The 13883-nt window shown below is 39.9% G+C and overlaps 1 protein-coding gene across 2 annotated transcripts in view; it reads right to left on the bottom strand.

The window, feature by feature from the left end:
- The window catches only part of NUCKS1 (nuclear casein kinase and cyclin dependent kinase substrate 1), a 35159-nt gene that overhangs the window by 20015 nt on the left and 1261 nt on the right, over positions 1-13883 (bottom strand). The gene's annotated exons all lie outside the window — the stretch shown is intronic.

The raw sequence follows: 13883 nt of genomic DNA on the forward strand, positions 1-13883 counted from the left end.
TTTTTTAGTTTATTTAAGTAATCTCTACACCCAATAGGGGGTTTGAACTCATAACCCTGAGATCAAGAGTCGCACATAACGAAGCCAGCCAGGCACTCCTATGAGATAAATTTAAATAAAATTACTGTTAAAGTTCAAGGAAGAGTTTTTCTTAATTGCAAATGGTCAGCTATTATTATTCTGTGTATCATACTTCTTACCTCATGTGGCTGTTTTCTTCACTAATCTGAGCTTCCTGAGAGTAACAATGGTCTTGTAGCCTTTCCCCCACATTTTACCCCCTCCTTTCCTCTTTCCTTCCTCCCCTCCTTTTCAACCACAGAGCAAGGTAAAAAGCAGACACTCAAATCTTTTGCTCTTAGGGCCAAAGTTAAGAGCTCTGTTAGAAACCCAATTTTATAAGATACTTGAGAGGATAATATCCAATCTCCTTAAAGTCTCTGAAGGCCTTATCTTTTGCCACTTAAGCAACTTGGAAATTTGTAATTCCTCCAATCAGGTTGTTTCATACCAATTGGTCTACACTGCTGCTCGCATCACTCCCGCTCATATCGGATCCAACCTCACTTCCTCTCAGCACCTTTAATCCTCTACTGATACTGGATCATCTACTGAATTTCTGTCTTCCCTACCAAATGTGAGGTTCTTGAGGACAGGGGTTGTCTCTCCTTCATTCAGAACATCAAAATCAAGACTTTTTTTTTTTTTAAGGATTATTTATTTATTTATTTGACAGAAGGAGAGAGAGAGATCACAAGTATGCAGAGACAGGCAGAGAGAGAAAGGGAAGCAGGCTCCCTGCTGAGCTGAGAGCCCAGTGTAGGGCTTGATCCCAGGACCCTGAGATTAACACCTAAGCAGAAGGCAGAGGCCCAATCCACTGAGCCACCCAGGTACCCCTAGAAGTGTTTGATGAGCAAATGGACTTGGCATCTGCAAAGGGTCACGGTGGGAAAGGGGATCCTGTGGTGCGAGAGGATGTATGCGGGAGCCTTCAGCCCATCAGGCATTTATTTTCCACTGCCCTAAATGACAAAATAAAATTTAGTTTCCTCCATAGGAAGTAACTAGTTATTTTAAATTGAAGAAATTAAAAGGGCAACTATTTAGTACATTTTCTTCTATCATGGTTTTTAAAAAGCAGAACTACTAAAAAAAAAAAAAAGCATCCATCCATAAATGTTGTTAGAGGGAAAAGAAAAAATTATTTAAATAAAAGATCTATGATAAAAGGGTCACTCATAATAACTCATTTAATGACTTAGAATAATAATTTGGTTCATTTCCTGCCTTCTGAAGATACTTCAAAACAACAGTAGAAAAATACTATTCCATTACTTGCAGATTCACCTTATTTCCGGTAGAAATCACTTTAAAAAAAAAAAAAGATTTTATTTATTTGACAGAGATCACAAGTAGGCAGAGGCAGGCAGAGAGAGGAGGAAGCAGGCTCCCGCCTGAGCAAAGAGCCTGATGTGGGGCTCGATCCCAGGACCTTGAGATCATGACTTGAGCCGAAGGCAGAGGCTTTAACCCACTGAGCCACCCAGGTGCCCCTAGAAATCACTTTTTATAAACTTACTCCTGTGTAAACTAAATAATGAGAAGATATACTGGGATGAAAACACACCATTTATGAGTAATACTTAAGTTGAAGGGCATAGACGTTCTACTTCAAGTCAAAAACAAAGAAACATTCTTATGTCCTCAAAATACCCTTTCTTAAAGGCCAAAGTTACACCAACTCTTCAGGGTAAAATGAGCATCAACAACTAGAACTGGAAGGACAATACAAAATTTCACTAGAGCACAGAAGGTTAAAAACACACATTTTTGAACTGGGTTTAAATCCTGGCTCTGCCACTTACTAGTTGTATGTCATTGAGCAAGTTACTCCCCCCCACCCCTCACCTGTAAAACAGCAGTAACAACACCTAATCTCTCATGACTGTCCAATGAGGAGCAGCTATCATTACATGGAACTTCTACTTGTTCCACCCAGGATACCATTGCAATTATGAATACACACAAGCAACACTTTTTCAATTATTTGAACATGATGATGAACTCACTGTTCTAAAATATGTCTTAGGGAAAATCCATGTATAACTTTGGAATCTCCCCCCCAACCAACTTAACCACGTAATAGCCTACTGTGGACCGGAAGCCTTACCAATCATACAGCCAATTAACACATATTTTGTATGTCACGTGCATTCTTACGATAATGTAAGCTAGAGAAAAGAAAACGTTATTAAGAAATTCCTAAGGATGAGAAAATAGATTTCTAGTACTGTGCTGTATTTACTGAACAAATCTGCATAAAAGTGGACCCAGTAGTTCAAACTCAGTGTTCAAGGGGTCAACAGGATAGGAACACAAAACTTCAATTAAGTGCCTGCTCTTACTTTAACCAAAAGCATACATGAGGGCACCTGGGTGGCTCAGTGGGTTAAAGCCCCTGCCTTCAGCTTGGGTCATGATCCTAGGGTCATGGGATAGGGCCCCACATCGGGCTCTCTGCTCGGCAGGGGGCCTGCTTCTCTTCCTCTCTCTCTGCCTGCCTCTCTGCCTACTTGTGATCTGTCAAATAAATAAAATATTAAAAAATAAAAACTAAAAAAAAAAATACATGATCTCTCCGTCTAGATTCTAAATGCACTCTGGCCACAATGAGCCAATTCCTGACTGATCACCAGAGGGCTCTGGGATGAGAAGTCCTCACTTCTGCATCAGGTTAAAGTGCAAAAACAAAGCGTAAAGTGGGAAGCTAGACAAAGAACTTGAAAAGATCTGGTTTTGGTACCAAATGTGGATAACTCAGGCAATTCAGAAGCAATAGGGACTTTTCTCTTCCATTCTCTTAAACCTAAAATGCTTTCTCATAGCAGTGACTGTCTAAGACCAAAACATGAAACATGAGGCCATTCTCAAGAGTCAATAATCAGTGTTTGAGAGGAAAATGATCACACCTTTGAGATGACCTTATCTAACCTTCCCTCTCTTGCTTGGGGGGGTGGGGGGTGGGGTGGTGGCTGGGGAAAGGGAGAGGGAGAATCTTAACTAGGCTCCATCTCACAACCCTGACATCACGACCTGAGCCAAAATCAATAGCCAGAGGTTCAACCAACAGAGGCAACAACAACCGACCTCCACTCGCCGGAGCCCGCCATCTCTTTTTTAAAAAGTAAGCTCTTGGCCCAACGTGGGGCTTGATCTCATGACCCTGAGATCAAGAGTGGCAGGCTCAACCAACGAAGCCAGCCATGTGCCCCAAATCCTCTCAACTTTACAGATGAGAAAACGAAAACCACATACTCCAGCTCTACTTTGTAACAAGCCTTCACATCAAAATATGGAGACCGGTAACAAGCAAACTCTGGGGAAGGAAGCAGAACTTACAAATATAATTAAATATTGACACCCTAAGCTTTATATTACTCGAAGAGCACAAAACCATTTTCTCAAGGCAAATGGGAGAGCCTTTTAGACAATCTATTACATTATTAAGCTCCATCAACAGACTATAGTACTTTTTTTTTTTAAAGATTTTATTTATTTATTTGACAGAAATCACAAGGAGGCAGAGTCAGGTGGGGGGTGGGCAGGCTCCCTGCTGAGCAGAGAGCCCGATGTGGGGCTCCATCCCAGGACTCTGGGATCACAACCTGAGCCGAGGCTATAGGCTTAACTCACTGAGCCACCCAGGTGCCCCTATACTTCTGTTTTTACACTGAAGTTGTTCTGGTCAATGCAGGGAAGAAGAATAAAGAAAAAAAATCCACCTTGCTAATTTTCTAGAATTTAACAGGTTCTTCATTAGGCACTTAAAGCACATTTGAAATTAGAGTTCTGAGAAACCTAAAATAACCAACACTGCTCTTTTCACTAATCACCTGGGTGGTATACACATTTGGTCAGATGAACGAGATCCTAAAGAACAATGTTTTTCAACTGATAGGTCACAACCCATGACTGAGTCCCTAAATGAATTTATTGGTGTATAACCAGCATTAAAACAACAACAATGCGGGGCGCCTGGGTGGCTCAGTGGGTTAAGCCGCTGCCTTCGGCTCAGGTCATGATCTCAGGATCCTGGGATCGAGTCCCGCATCGGGCTCTCTGCTCAGCCGGGAGCCTGCTTCCCTCTCTTTCTCTCTCTGCCTGCCTCTCCATCTACTTGTGATTTCTCTCTGTCAAATAAATACATAAAATCTTTAAAATGCAAACTATTTAAAAAATAAAAAAATTAAAAAAACTTAAAAAAAATGCAAAACAAAAAAATCACAGAAAACTATACCTAAATAATAGTAAGTTCCAGAAACTTGTTTCAGATGTTTGTGTTCTTGTGTGTAGCGACCACATCAAACAAGTTCGAGACCCACTGCTTTAGAATAAAAAGTGGTCACAAAAAGAAACTCATTATTACTTTTGCCTTCACAACAAAAAAAAAAAAAAAGAAAGAAAAGAAAGAAAAAAGTGTTACTGATCCATGGCAGAAAAAGAATAACATTTCTTATTTTAATTTCCTTTTTTTTTTTTTTTTTTTTTTTTTTTTAAATATTAAGCAGGTGCCATGCTGGGCATGGAATAGGGCTTGAACTCACAACTCTGCAATCCAGATCTGAGCCGAGATCAAGAGTTGGATGCTTAACTGACTGAACCACCCAGGCAACCGCCACCTTTAAAGGTTTTATTTAGGGCGCTCGGGTGGCTCAGTTGGTGCGGCCTTCGGCTCAGGTCATGATCCCAGGGTTTTGGGGTCCAGTACCACATTGGGCTCCTTGCTCAGCAGGGAGCCTGCTTCCCCCTCTGCCTGCTGCTCTGACAAATAAATAAAATCTTTAAAAAAATAAAATAAAGGTTTTATTTATTTATTTATTTACTCAGAGAGATCACTCTTGGGTGGAGAGGAGCAGGAGAGGGAGACAGAATCTGAAGCAGGCTCCACGTCCAGTGCAGAGCCTGACCAGCACGTCTCGGGACTGGATCCCACAAACCTGAGATCATAACCTGAGCTGAAATCAACTCACTAAGCCACCCAGGTGACCCAGGTTAAGTAACCTCTACCCCCAATATGTGGCTTGAACTCACACCCCGTGATCACGAGATGCACGCACCCTTGATTTCCTATCTTTTTAAAAAACTTAACTTTTTCAAAATAAATAAATAAAATAAAAAACCTAACTTTTTCAAGCTTAAGCACTTATGAAACCTACTCAAGCTTGGTGGCTAATGGTGGGGCAGGAGGTCTGGTGATAACGATGATGATGAGAATATCAGGTGTATTATATGTACTTGAACTACTAGACTTTAGACAATCTAATCCAATCTTATCCCAAACTTACTATCCTGGCAACAAATGTCCCTAGAAGGGAATCCTAAGACCTCTCATGACCTCCCAAGGCAGCCTATTTTAAGAAAACTCCAAAAATAAAGTTCTTTTCAAGAAGGTGAAATCTGCCTTTGAAGTCCTCTCACAGGTTCTGTCGTCTATCTCCTGGATGTACCATGGTTTCCATCTAACCCGTCCTCCAGAGTAGCCCTTACACTTTATAGGAGTTTCCGCTTTTTTTCTTAAAGGCTAAATATACTAGGGTTCCTTCAACCCCTCCTCATTATTTCAAGCATCCTCATGACGTAGTCGTTACCCTGCAACCCAGTAACCTTGGACTTAGTGAAGTCTATCAAGCAGTGCCCCAATCTAATCATAATAACATAATATGGTTTACAAAGGTATTATGTGGAGGACAGAGGGAGATCACGATTACAAATTTCCTCCTCCTATTCTACTCTGTATTTGTACTAATGCAATCCAAGAGCTCAGCTGCCTTTTGGGCTGTTATATCACACAATGCAGGAGATGTTGCAATTCCAATAATTAAGCCTTCTTTTCCAGAGATTGAAAATCTTTTTGTACCTCATTTCAACATACTATTTACCTTTCTCAACTTCCTATAATCTGCAAACTTAATCAACATAGGCCAAGAACAAAGTCCTTTAAGGCATCAGTGGAAATGTTCTTTTAGGCTGACCTAAATCTATTCACCTGCCTTCTTTCTCTGGGTCTGGCTACTGAGGTCCAAGTCCATGACAGTGAATCAGCATTCTGCCTACATTTCACTTTTCCCACAAGGACCTCATGTGAAGCTCTGTCAAAATCCTTGTTGGAAGAGAAACCCAGGGGGCTCGTGGGTGGCTCAGTCAGTTCAGGGATTGTCATGATTTTAGGATTATGAGATGGAGTCTCAGATGGGGCTCAGGACTGGGGGTGGAACCTGCTTAAGATTCTCTCTGGGCCCCTTCCCTACCCCACCCTACTCACTCACTCAGTGGGGAAAAAAGGGAGAGACTGACTCCTGGGTGGCTCAGTGGGCTCAGGTCATGATCCTGGTGACCTGGGATCAAACTGCATATAGGGCTCTCCCTGCTCAGCGGGGAGTCTGCTTCTACCTCTGCCTGCTGCTTCTCCTGCTTGTGCTCTCTCGCTGGCAAATAAATAAAATCTTTAAAAAATTTATAAAAAATTAGAGAAAACCAGTGTTTTTACAGTATTCTTTTACTCTTAAAAAAAAAAAAATAGGTGGGGCACGTGGGTGGCTTGTTCAGCCTCTGCCTTTGGCTCAGGTCATGATCCCAGGATCCTGGGATCCAGCCCCACATCTGGCTCAGCGGGAAGCCTCTCCCACTCCCCCTGCTTGTGTTCCCTCTCTCACTGTGTCTGTCACATAAATATATATCTTTTTAGATTTTTTTTTTTAATTTATTTGACAGACAGAGATCACAAGTAGGCAGAGAGGCAGGCAGAGAGGAATGCTGAGCAGAGAGCCCGATGAGGGACTCGATCCCAGAACCCTGAGATCATGACCTAGAGCCTAAGGCAGAGGCTTTAACCTACTGAGCCACCCAGGCACCCCATAAATAAAATCTTTTTTAATGGGTTCATTTAAACCAATGACATTAAGCTTTTAAAAAATAAACCTTGGGGCACCTTGGTGGCTCAGTGGATTAAAGCCTCTGCCTTCAGCTTGGGTCATGATCCCAGGGTCCTGAGATCAAGGCCCACATCCAGCTCTCTGCTCAGCAGGGAGCCCGCTTTCTCCTCTCTCTCTCTCTGCCTGCCTCTCTGCCTACTTGTGATCTCTCTCTGTGTCAAATAAATAAGTAAAATATTTTTAAAAATTAATAAAAAAATAAACCTTTTCTGTTTCAACGAAATATCCCCAGGAAACACAAAATAAAACACAACTAGTAAAAAGTAAAAGCAGCATTTTAAGAGCATAAAGTTGTCTTATAATTTCAAATTTAAAGAATTTTCTCATTACAGATTTTCCCAACTGGTGTTGACATAGGTTTTCTGAAGATTTTCTGGCCAAATGAATTTGAATATTACCACCTCCTTAAACAAGTGAAATCTTCCAAAGTCCTGCATTAAAACTGCTTAACTTTGATCTCTAAAAATTACCAATATTTTAAAAACAAAATTTGAATCCAATGCTTGAGACATCCCCGAAAACCCAGCATTAAGACTACTGACCTGAGACTTTGTGAACCCATGCTGAATTTATAATTATTACAACAGCAGTTAGTATGACGTTCCAGATACCTCACCTAAATTCTCATTTAATCCTCACCATCTCACAAGAGGAGCTCATTAACATGAATTCAATTTTATCTGAATCTAATGCTCAAATAGGCTAAGTAACTTTCCTACCACTGCAAGTTATTACTAAAACCAGTCTTTCAACTCAAGCCCATTTGAACCAATACCCCACAGGGCACTGTTGTTGCCTGTAACCTCTCAAACCTTCCCTTCCTGATCGTTCACAAAATGAAACTCCTCTACAGAACATAGCCCAATATAGATTCTGCCTATCTAGGTAAAGATCCTGTGTCACTACTCTACCCCATTAAAACTTAGGACATCTGTCTCTCTCCATTCTTCTACGCTCAAAGACTATTTACATGCTGAATATGCCCAGGAGACATTAAAAACATTAGTTCACGGGAGTCAGGATACCTAAACTCCATTAAGAGTAACTTATAATTGTTTCATTCATCTTCAGCTTCAAGTTCCTGGCTAAAATTTATTCCTTTGTATCTTGCATCATTCTGTTACAACTAAAGGTAAAATTTAAAAAGTCACAAGATGAGGGGTGCCTGGGTTGCTCAGTGGGTTAAAGCCTCTGCCTTTAGCTTTAACCCAGAGTCCTGGAATCTAGCCCTGCACTAGGCTCTCTGCTCAGCCCGGAGCCTGCTTCCCCCTCTCTCTGCCTGCCTCTGCCTACTTGCGATCCTTCTCAAATAAATAAAATCTTTTTTAAAAAAAGTCACAAGGGGTGCCTGGGTGGCTCAGTGGGTTAAAGCCTCTGCCTTCGGCTCAGGTCATGATCCCAGGGTCCTGGGATCGAGCCCCGCATCGGGCTCTCTGCTCCTCGGGGAGCCTGCTTCCTCCTCTCCCTCTGCCTGCCTCTCTGCCTACTTGTGATCTCTGTCTGTCAAATAAATAAAAATCTTTAAAAAAAAAAAAAAAAAAAAAAAAAAAATAAAAAAATAAAAAAAGTCACAAGATGCAAGAAATCAGAAAGTAATAAAAAGAACATTCTAGGAAGGCATTCCTAGGTTTTTCACATGGAGTTTTTAATCTCTGCAGAAAAGGGGAGGCAGGGAAGGCGTTTTGAATAATGAACCAGGCAGGTGTGTGCGGTTTCATTCTCACCAATTTTAAACAGCAGAGTTTCTGATAGTCCCTGCTTTTAGAGAATCATTTCTTACTAGGAACGCAGTAGTCACTAGGAGGACTGGTATGTCTTGGAGCTGCAGCTTCTCTGTGGAAGGTAGCTGGCCATATTTTGTTATCCCAGCCTAACGAATGGCAGAGTGGATTTTTTATTTCGAAGTGCAGCTAATGTTTACTTTCCAAAGCAGTTCATCTTCTGGGTCATTTTAGCTTGAAAGATGAACTCTCCTTGAAGATCACCTTGGGCATACAACTCAAAAAAAGACATGCAGGAAGCAGCACCTGAAAATACCCAACACCCAGTAGAAATGCTTTGGTCTCACAGCCTCAAATATTTCAAAGACCTGTAATTGTGGCTAGGTAGATAGTAGTTATCTAAAAATACGGCAATGCAAGTCTCTAACCATCAGTTCTACTTCTCAGAATCTAGATAGAAGTTTTTTTTTTTTTTTTTTAAACAAAACAAAACCAATCAAAGGATGCTCCAGTTTGACTAAAGTGGGCCTGTGCTAAATCCGAAGGTTTCTATTGTGCACAACATGGCAGTGTTAAGTGCTTGCTCGAGTCTCAACAACCCAAGAAGCTACTTCTTCATCATCTGGAGTAATGAGATAATATTTATTTCCATCTTTGCAGCTGAGAATTTAAAAATGCAAACAGAAGTAACACTTCACAGCAGACTCAATAGTTTCCTTATTATCAAGTTCAAATAGTCAAAGTTTGCAAAGCAAAACCCATCTGGCTGTGCGGGCTCGAATTCTTACGAAGTCCAGAGGAGCACCATTCACATGGTGTCCTAGAATTACACAGCACGGTGGTGACCTTGTTTTGTATTTCTGGGAAAAACAGGCCATTTACACAAATAAAACCAACTGCCCTTTTTTCAAAATGGTTTTCCTTATTAATTTTATTTCTCCAGTTGAAAGAAACCTATGAAAACTGTAAAAGGCTTCGTGAAGGCAAGCTATTCTTCTTCTAATGGAGTGCAAATATCTCCATTATATAAACCTAAGTAGAAACCAGAGCCTAGGGACACCTGGGTGGCTCAGCTGGTTAAGCAGCTGCTTTCAGCTCACGTCATGATCCCAGCGTCCTGGGATCGAGTCCCACATAGGGCTCCTTGCTCGGCGGGGAGCCTGCTTCTCCCTCTCCCTCTGCTCGATCTCTCTCTCTGACAAATAAATTCTTTGAAAAAAAAAAAAAAAAAAAAAAGAACCCAGAGCCTACATCGCCTAATCCCCGGGTTTCTTTCACTGCACCAGGTTACCTCCCCCCAACAATTAGTTTTATTTAAAACACTAAAAATTCAACCACTTACCTTAGTTTGAAACTTTTGTCAAGTTAAATCAACTGCAATTTTTATTAATCTTAATTTTCCTTCTAATTTTAATATACTAAATTTTACAATGGGTGTTGAACCTTTCCAATGCCATGTTTTTGCTTTGTCCTTTATTTTTAAGTGAGCTCTATACCCAATGTGGGGCATGAACTCATGACCCCAAGATCAAGAGTCACATGCTGTACTGATTGAGCCACCCAGGTGACCCCTCTTTTTGTCTTTTGATATGGTGTATCCGTTATAGATTTTAAGTTTTGTTCCTGGGACAAATCCCATTGACCGTCTTTATTTTTAATACACACTGGACTCAGCTAATATTCTGTTTGGCGGTTTTGCATCTATACTTACATGTAAAATGAGTCTTGTTAATTTTCCTATAGTGTCCTTTAGGTAGCTTTGACATCTATTCACTTAATTTAGTCAGGGAGCAAATGCCCTTGTATTACAATGTATACACACTGAAAGCAATGCCACTTATCTAATGTTCACATTTCCTCCCCCAAGTGCCACACTATTTCCCTCTCCATTCAAGTTATCTTCCTTTAACCCCTTCACATATTCTCCTATTCCTTAAAAATAATAATTCTTTCACCCTCCTCCCCCATTTTCAAGTTGGTCCTCCCCATCAAAGTCCTATTATGAACTTAACTTCAAAGATGGCAAAATGCGCTACTACCATGAGAAAGAGTAATACCCTGTGGTAGTGTGTCTCACGGGGAAGATCACATTGGTTGTGGGCTGGTCACATGTGGATTTGAATTTCTGCTTCACCTCTTCACAGGTGAACTGGGCCAGTTAATTTAGCAAAGTCTCAGCTACCTCACATATGAGATGGGAATAACATACACCTTGCTTGAAGAGTTGTTTGAAGACTGTGAAGTATGTGTAAAGTATCTGGCAGAAAATTTGGCACAAAAAAAGTTGCTCAGTGATAGCTCTTTTGGGTTTCAATGTGATTTTATTTTTTCTAAAATTGAAGGTTGAAAAAATGCTTCTCTTAAAGGTCCACAATCTCTAATCCGTAATTTTAGAAATTCAGAAAGTTCTGAACACCAAATGTTTCAGGTTTACCTGAACAATAGGAGGGCTTTTTAGCTGTATTTTTTTTTTTGTTAGTGTGAAAATTCAGTTTTATTACAGACACATAAATTTTTTGAAAATAACTGAACTTCCAAAACACACATGGCTCCAAAGTTTTCAAACTATACAGGGACTGCGGACCTGTACTCCTGTCTATGTGGAATCAAATACAGACAATGCAGATCTAGCAGAAACGAGAATGGTTAAAACTCATGCAGTTTAAATACAGTTTTGCTACTATTTTACACTTTAATTCCTTTGGCTTCAAAGTCATTACTGGTAAATTGAAGGAAGTGGACTCAATCTCTGAAGTTCTTTTTAGTTTTTCAAAAACGTACTTTCAGTTAAAAAGTATCTCTGAAAATTATTTTAAATTGAGTTGAACAAAACTGCTCTTATTTAGAACATTTATTTAAAATAATTATCAACCAATATGAACCTATGCTTTCACATCTAAACTTTCAAGGTTTAAAGTTCCTTGCAGTCTCAAGTACTAAACAAAAAAACAACCAGATTATTAAGTGCACTTATTTTCTGAAGAAAGGAGCAAACATTGATCTGATGACTTGGGATCATTTTCAATAAGGGAGGAGGATCTTTGGAGAATACATTAAGCTGAATTTCAAGAAACCTGGTTTCTAGTCTGGGCAAGTCAGTCAATCTCTGATTTTTCCTTCTCATCTTTACAAGTAGTAACATTTTCCTTCCTTCCTCACAAGAATAGTGAAAGCACTCTGAAGAGTTGAAAGTGCCGGTATACTACAGTTAACATCAATACTTAACAGGCTGAAGGTAAAGCAATTATTATTCACAAAGGGTGAGGGTAAGCAGGCCTGAGAATTAAGAAATCTTAGGTTTAGCCCCAACCTCTGCATCTAGTATGTGATGCAAGACACTGCACTTGTCCAGGTCCCCATTAAGTCACTTGTAAAAGGAATTTGCCTAAATTTCTTCCTAGCTCCAAGACTCTAACTTTATGCTATAAAACTGAACCCAAGGCCTAAAATATTTGAGCTCTCATTTATATACCATGAGTCAGATGCTGTAAAAGGTAGGGACAGCAACACTGTATGAGCGAAACTACTCAGATGTGTTGCACACATCTCTGGAAAAATCTGCTCCGGCTTATCAGTTCATCATTCCCTGCACATGGAAATTGGTGTCAAGTAGCCATTAGTACACTGCTAATTCTTCTTTTTATGCTCAGGTTAGTATTCAAATGAAAATGAGTAATGCTTACAATAAATATGAACAGCAGAAAAACCTCCAAAATTATATATATGCCCGAAAGGGCAGAAATGTCTTAAAAGAAGCAGCATTCACACTTATTTCCCAACTTGTGCTTTTTTTTTTTTTTTTTTGGTTTTTAAACAGGTCGATCATTCTGATATCTGGTTAATGTCTACCATTAATTTTTTGTCAAATGCCCTCAGGTATACAGATTCTTCATTTACACCTTGGAACAAAGGCACTTCCCTAAGACAGGACTTTATTGCAAAATTTAACAAACCACCAAACTCAAGTTTAATTATTTCTGCTTTATTATTGGTCATGAGTATATTAAAAACTTTTTAAAGGTACAAAGAGACTTTAATCACTAAAATATATAATCAGAAACCAAGTTGCTTTAAAATAATATGAACGTGACCCCCAAAAGCCAATATATTTTCATTCTTCAATTAGGGGCAAAGACAATTAAAATTACTTTTAACAACATAATGAACAAGAAAAAAGTTAAGTCCCAAAGCCTCCAAAAAACAGAGAGACCCATGCTCAATATAGTCCCACCTGGTAATATTAAAAAAAAAAAAAGAAAGAAAGAAAGAAAAAAATCAAAGTTTAAAGTAAAAAAAAAAAAAAAAAAAAAAAAAGTTTTGTTCGTGCTCCAATATCTAAATCTGGGAACACAAATTCAGGCAGATGAATATAGTAAGTCACAATAATATAAAAAGTCATCAAAACCTAGTGAACCGAAGCTGAAAGGTAGAAAAATGGTCCAATTTCACCACACAGTAATTTACTTCCAGAGACAGGAGATCCAATCCAGATGAATCAAATCTTTATTACGATATTGTCTACTTAACCTGATCCTAAAGAAAATATTCTACATAAATTGATGGGATACATTGATCATTTTCATGCCAAAAAAGGTATGCATACTATATCATCTGAAAAATCTATCCAGACTCCTTGCCAGAAAGCGGGCAAACTCTTCCCGGTGGCGATGGTGAGTTACCAGAGATGCGGGCAGAAATTAGAAGGCAGAAAAGCAGTCAGGTAGTGAGTTAGCACTCTCCGCATGCCCACCCCGAGCGTGGAAGTATGCAGTCCCATACCACCACCAGTTGGAGACGGAGGATCTAGTCAGGAGCTAGAACGGTGTGGCCCAAAACCCTTTCCCGGGTTCCAAACCTCTCCTTAGAGCTCTAGGTCAAAATACTTCCGTTTCTCACAAAACTTGGAATGAAGAAGGGGAAGCAACAACTGTTAAAACATTTAAAATCTAAACCTTTACCTATTTATCTAGAAAACCCTATGCGAAGCAGCCAATTCCTTAACATCGAAAGCGTCACGGACATTACATGAAAAGTAACAGTTATTTGCAACAGCTCTCCCTTTAAAGGCCTCAACACATTGGATTAAGCCACACCCCTCCATAAATGGCACATTCCATACAATAGCCAGGAGGACGGCAAAGGGCGAGTCCACCGTCCGCTGGGGAAC

This window comes from Mustela nivalis, assembly GCF_964662115.1.
Source record: "Mustela nivalis genome assembly, chromosome: 16".
Lineage (NCBI taxonomy): Eukaryota > Metazoa > Chordata > Mammalia > Carnivora > Mustelidae > Mustela > Mustela nivalis.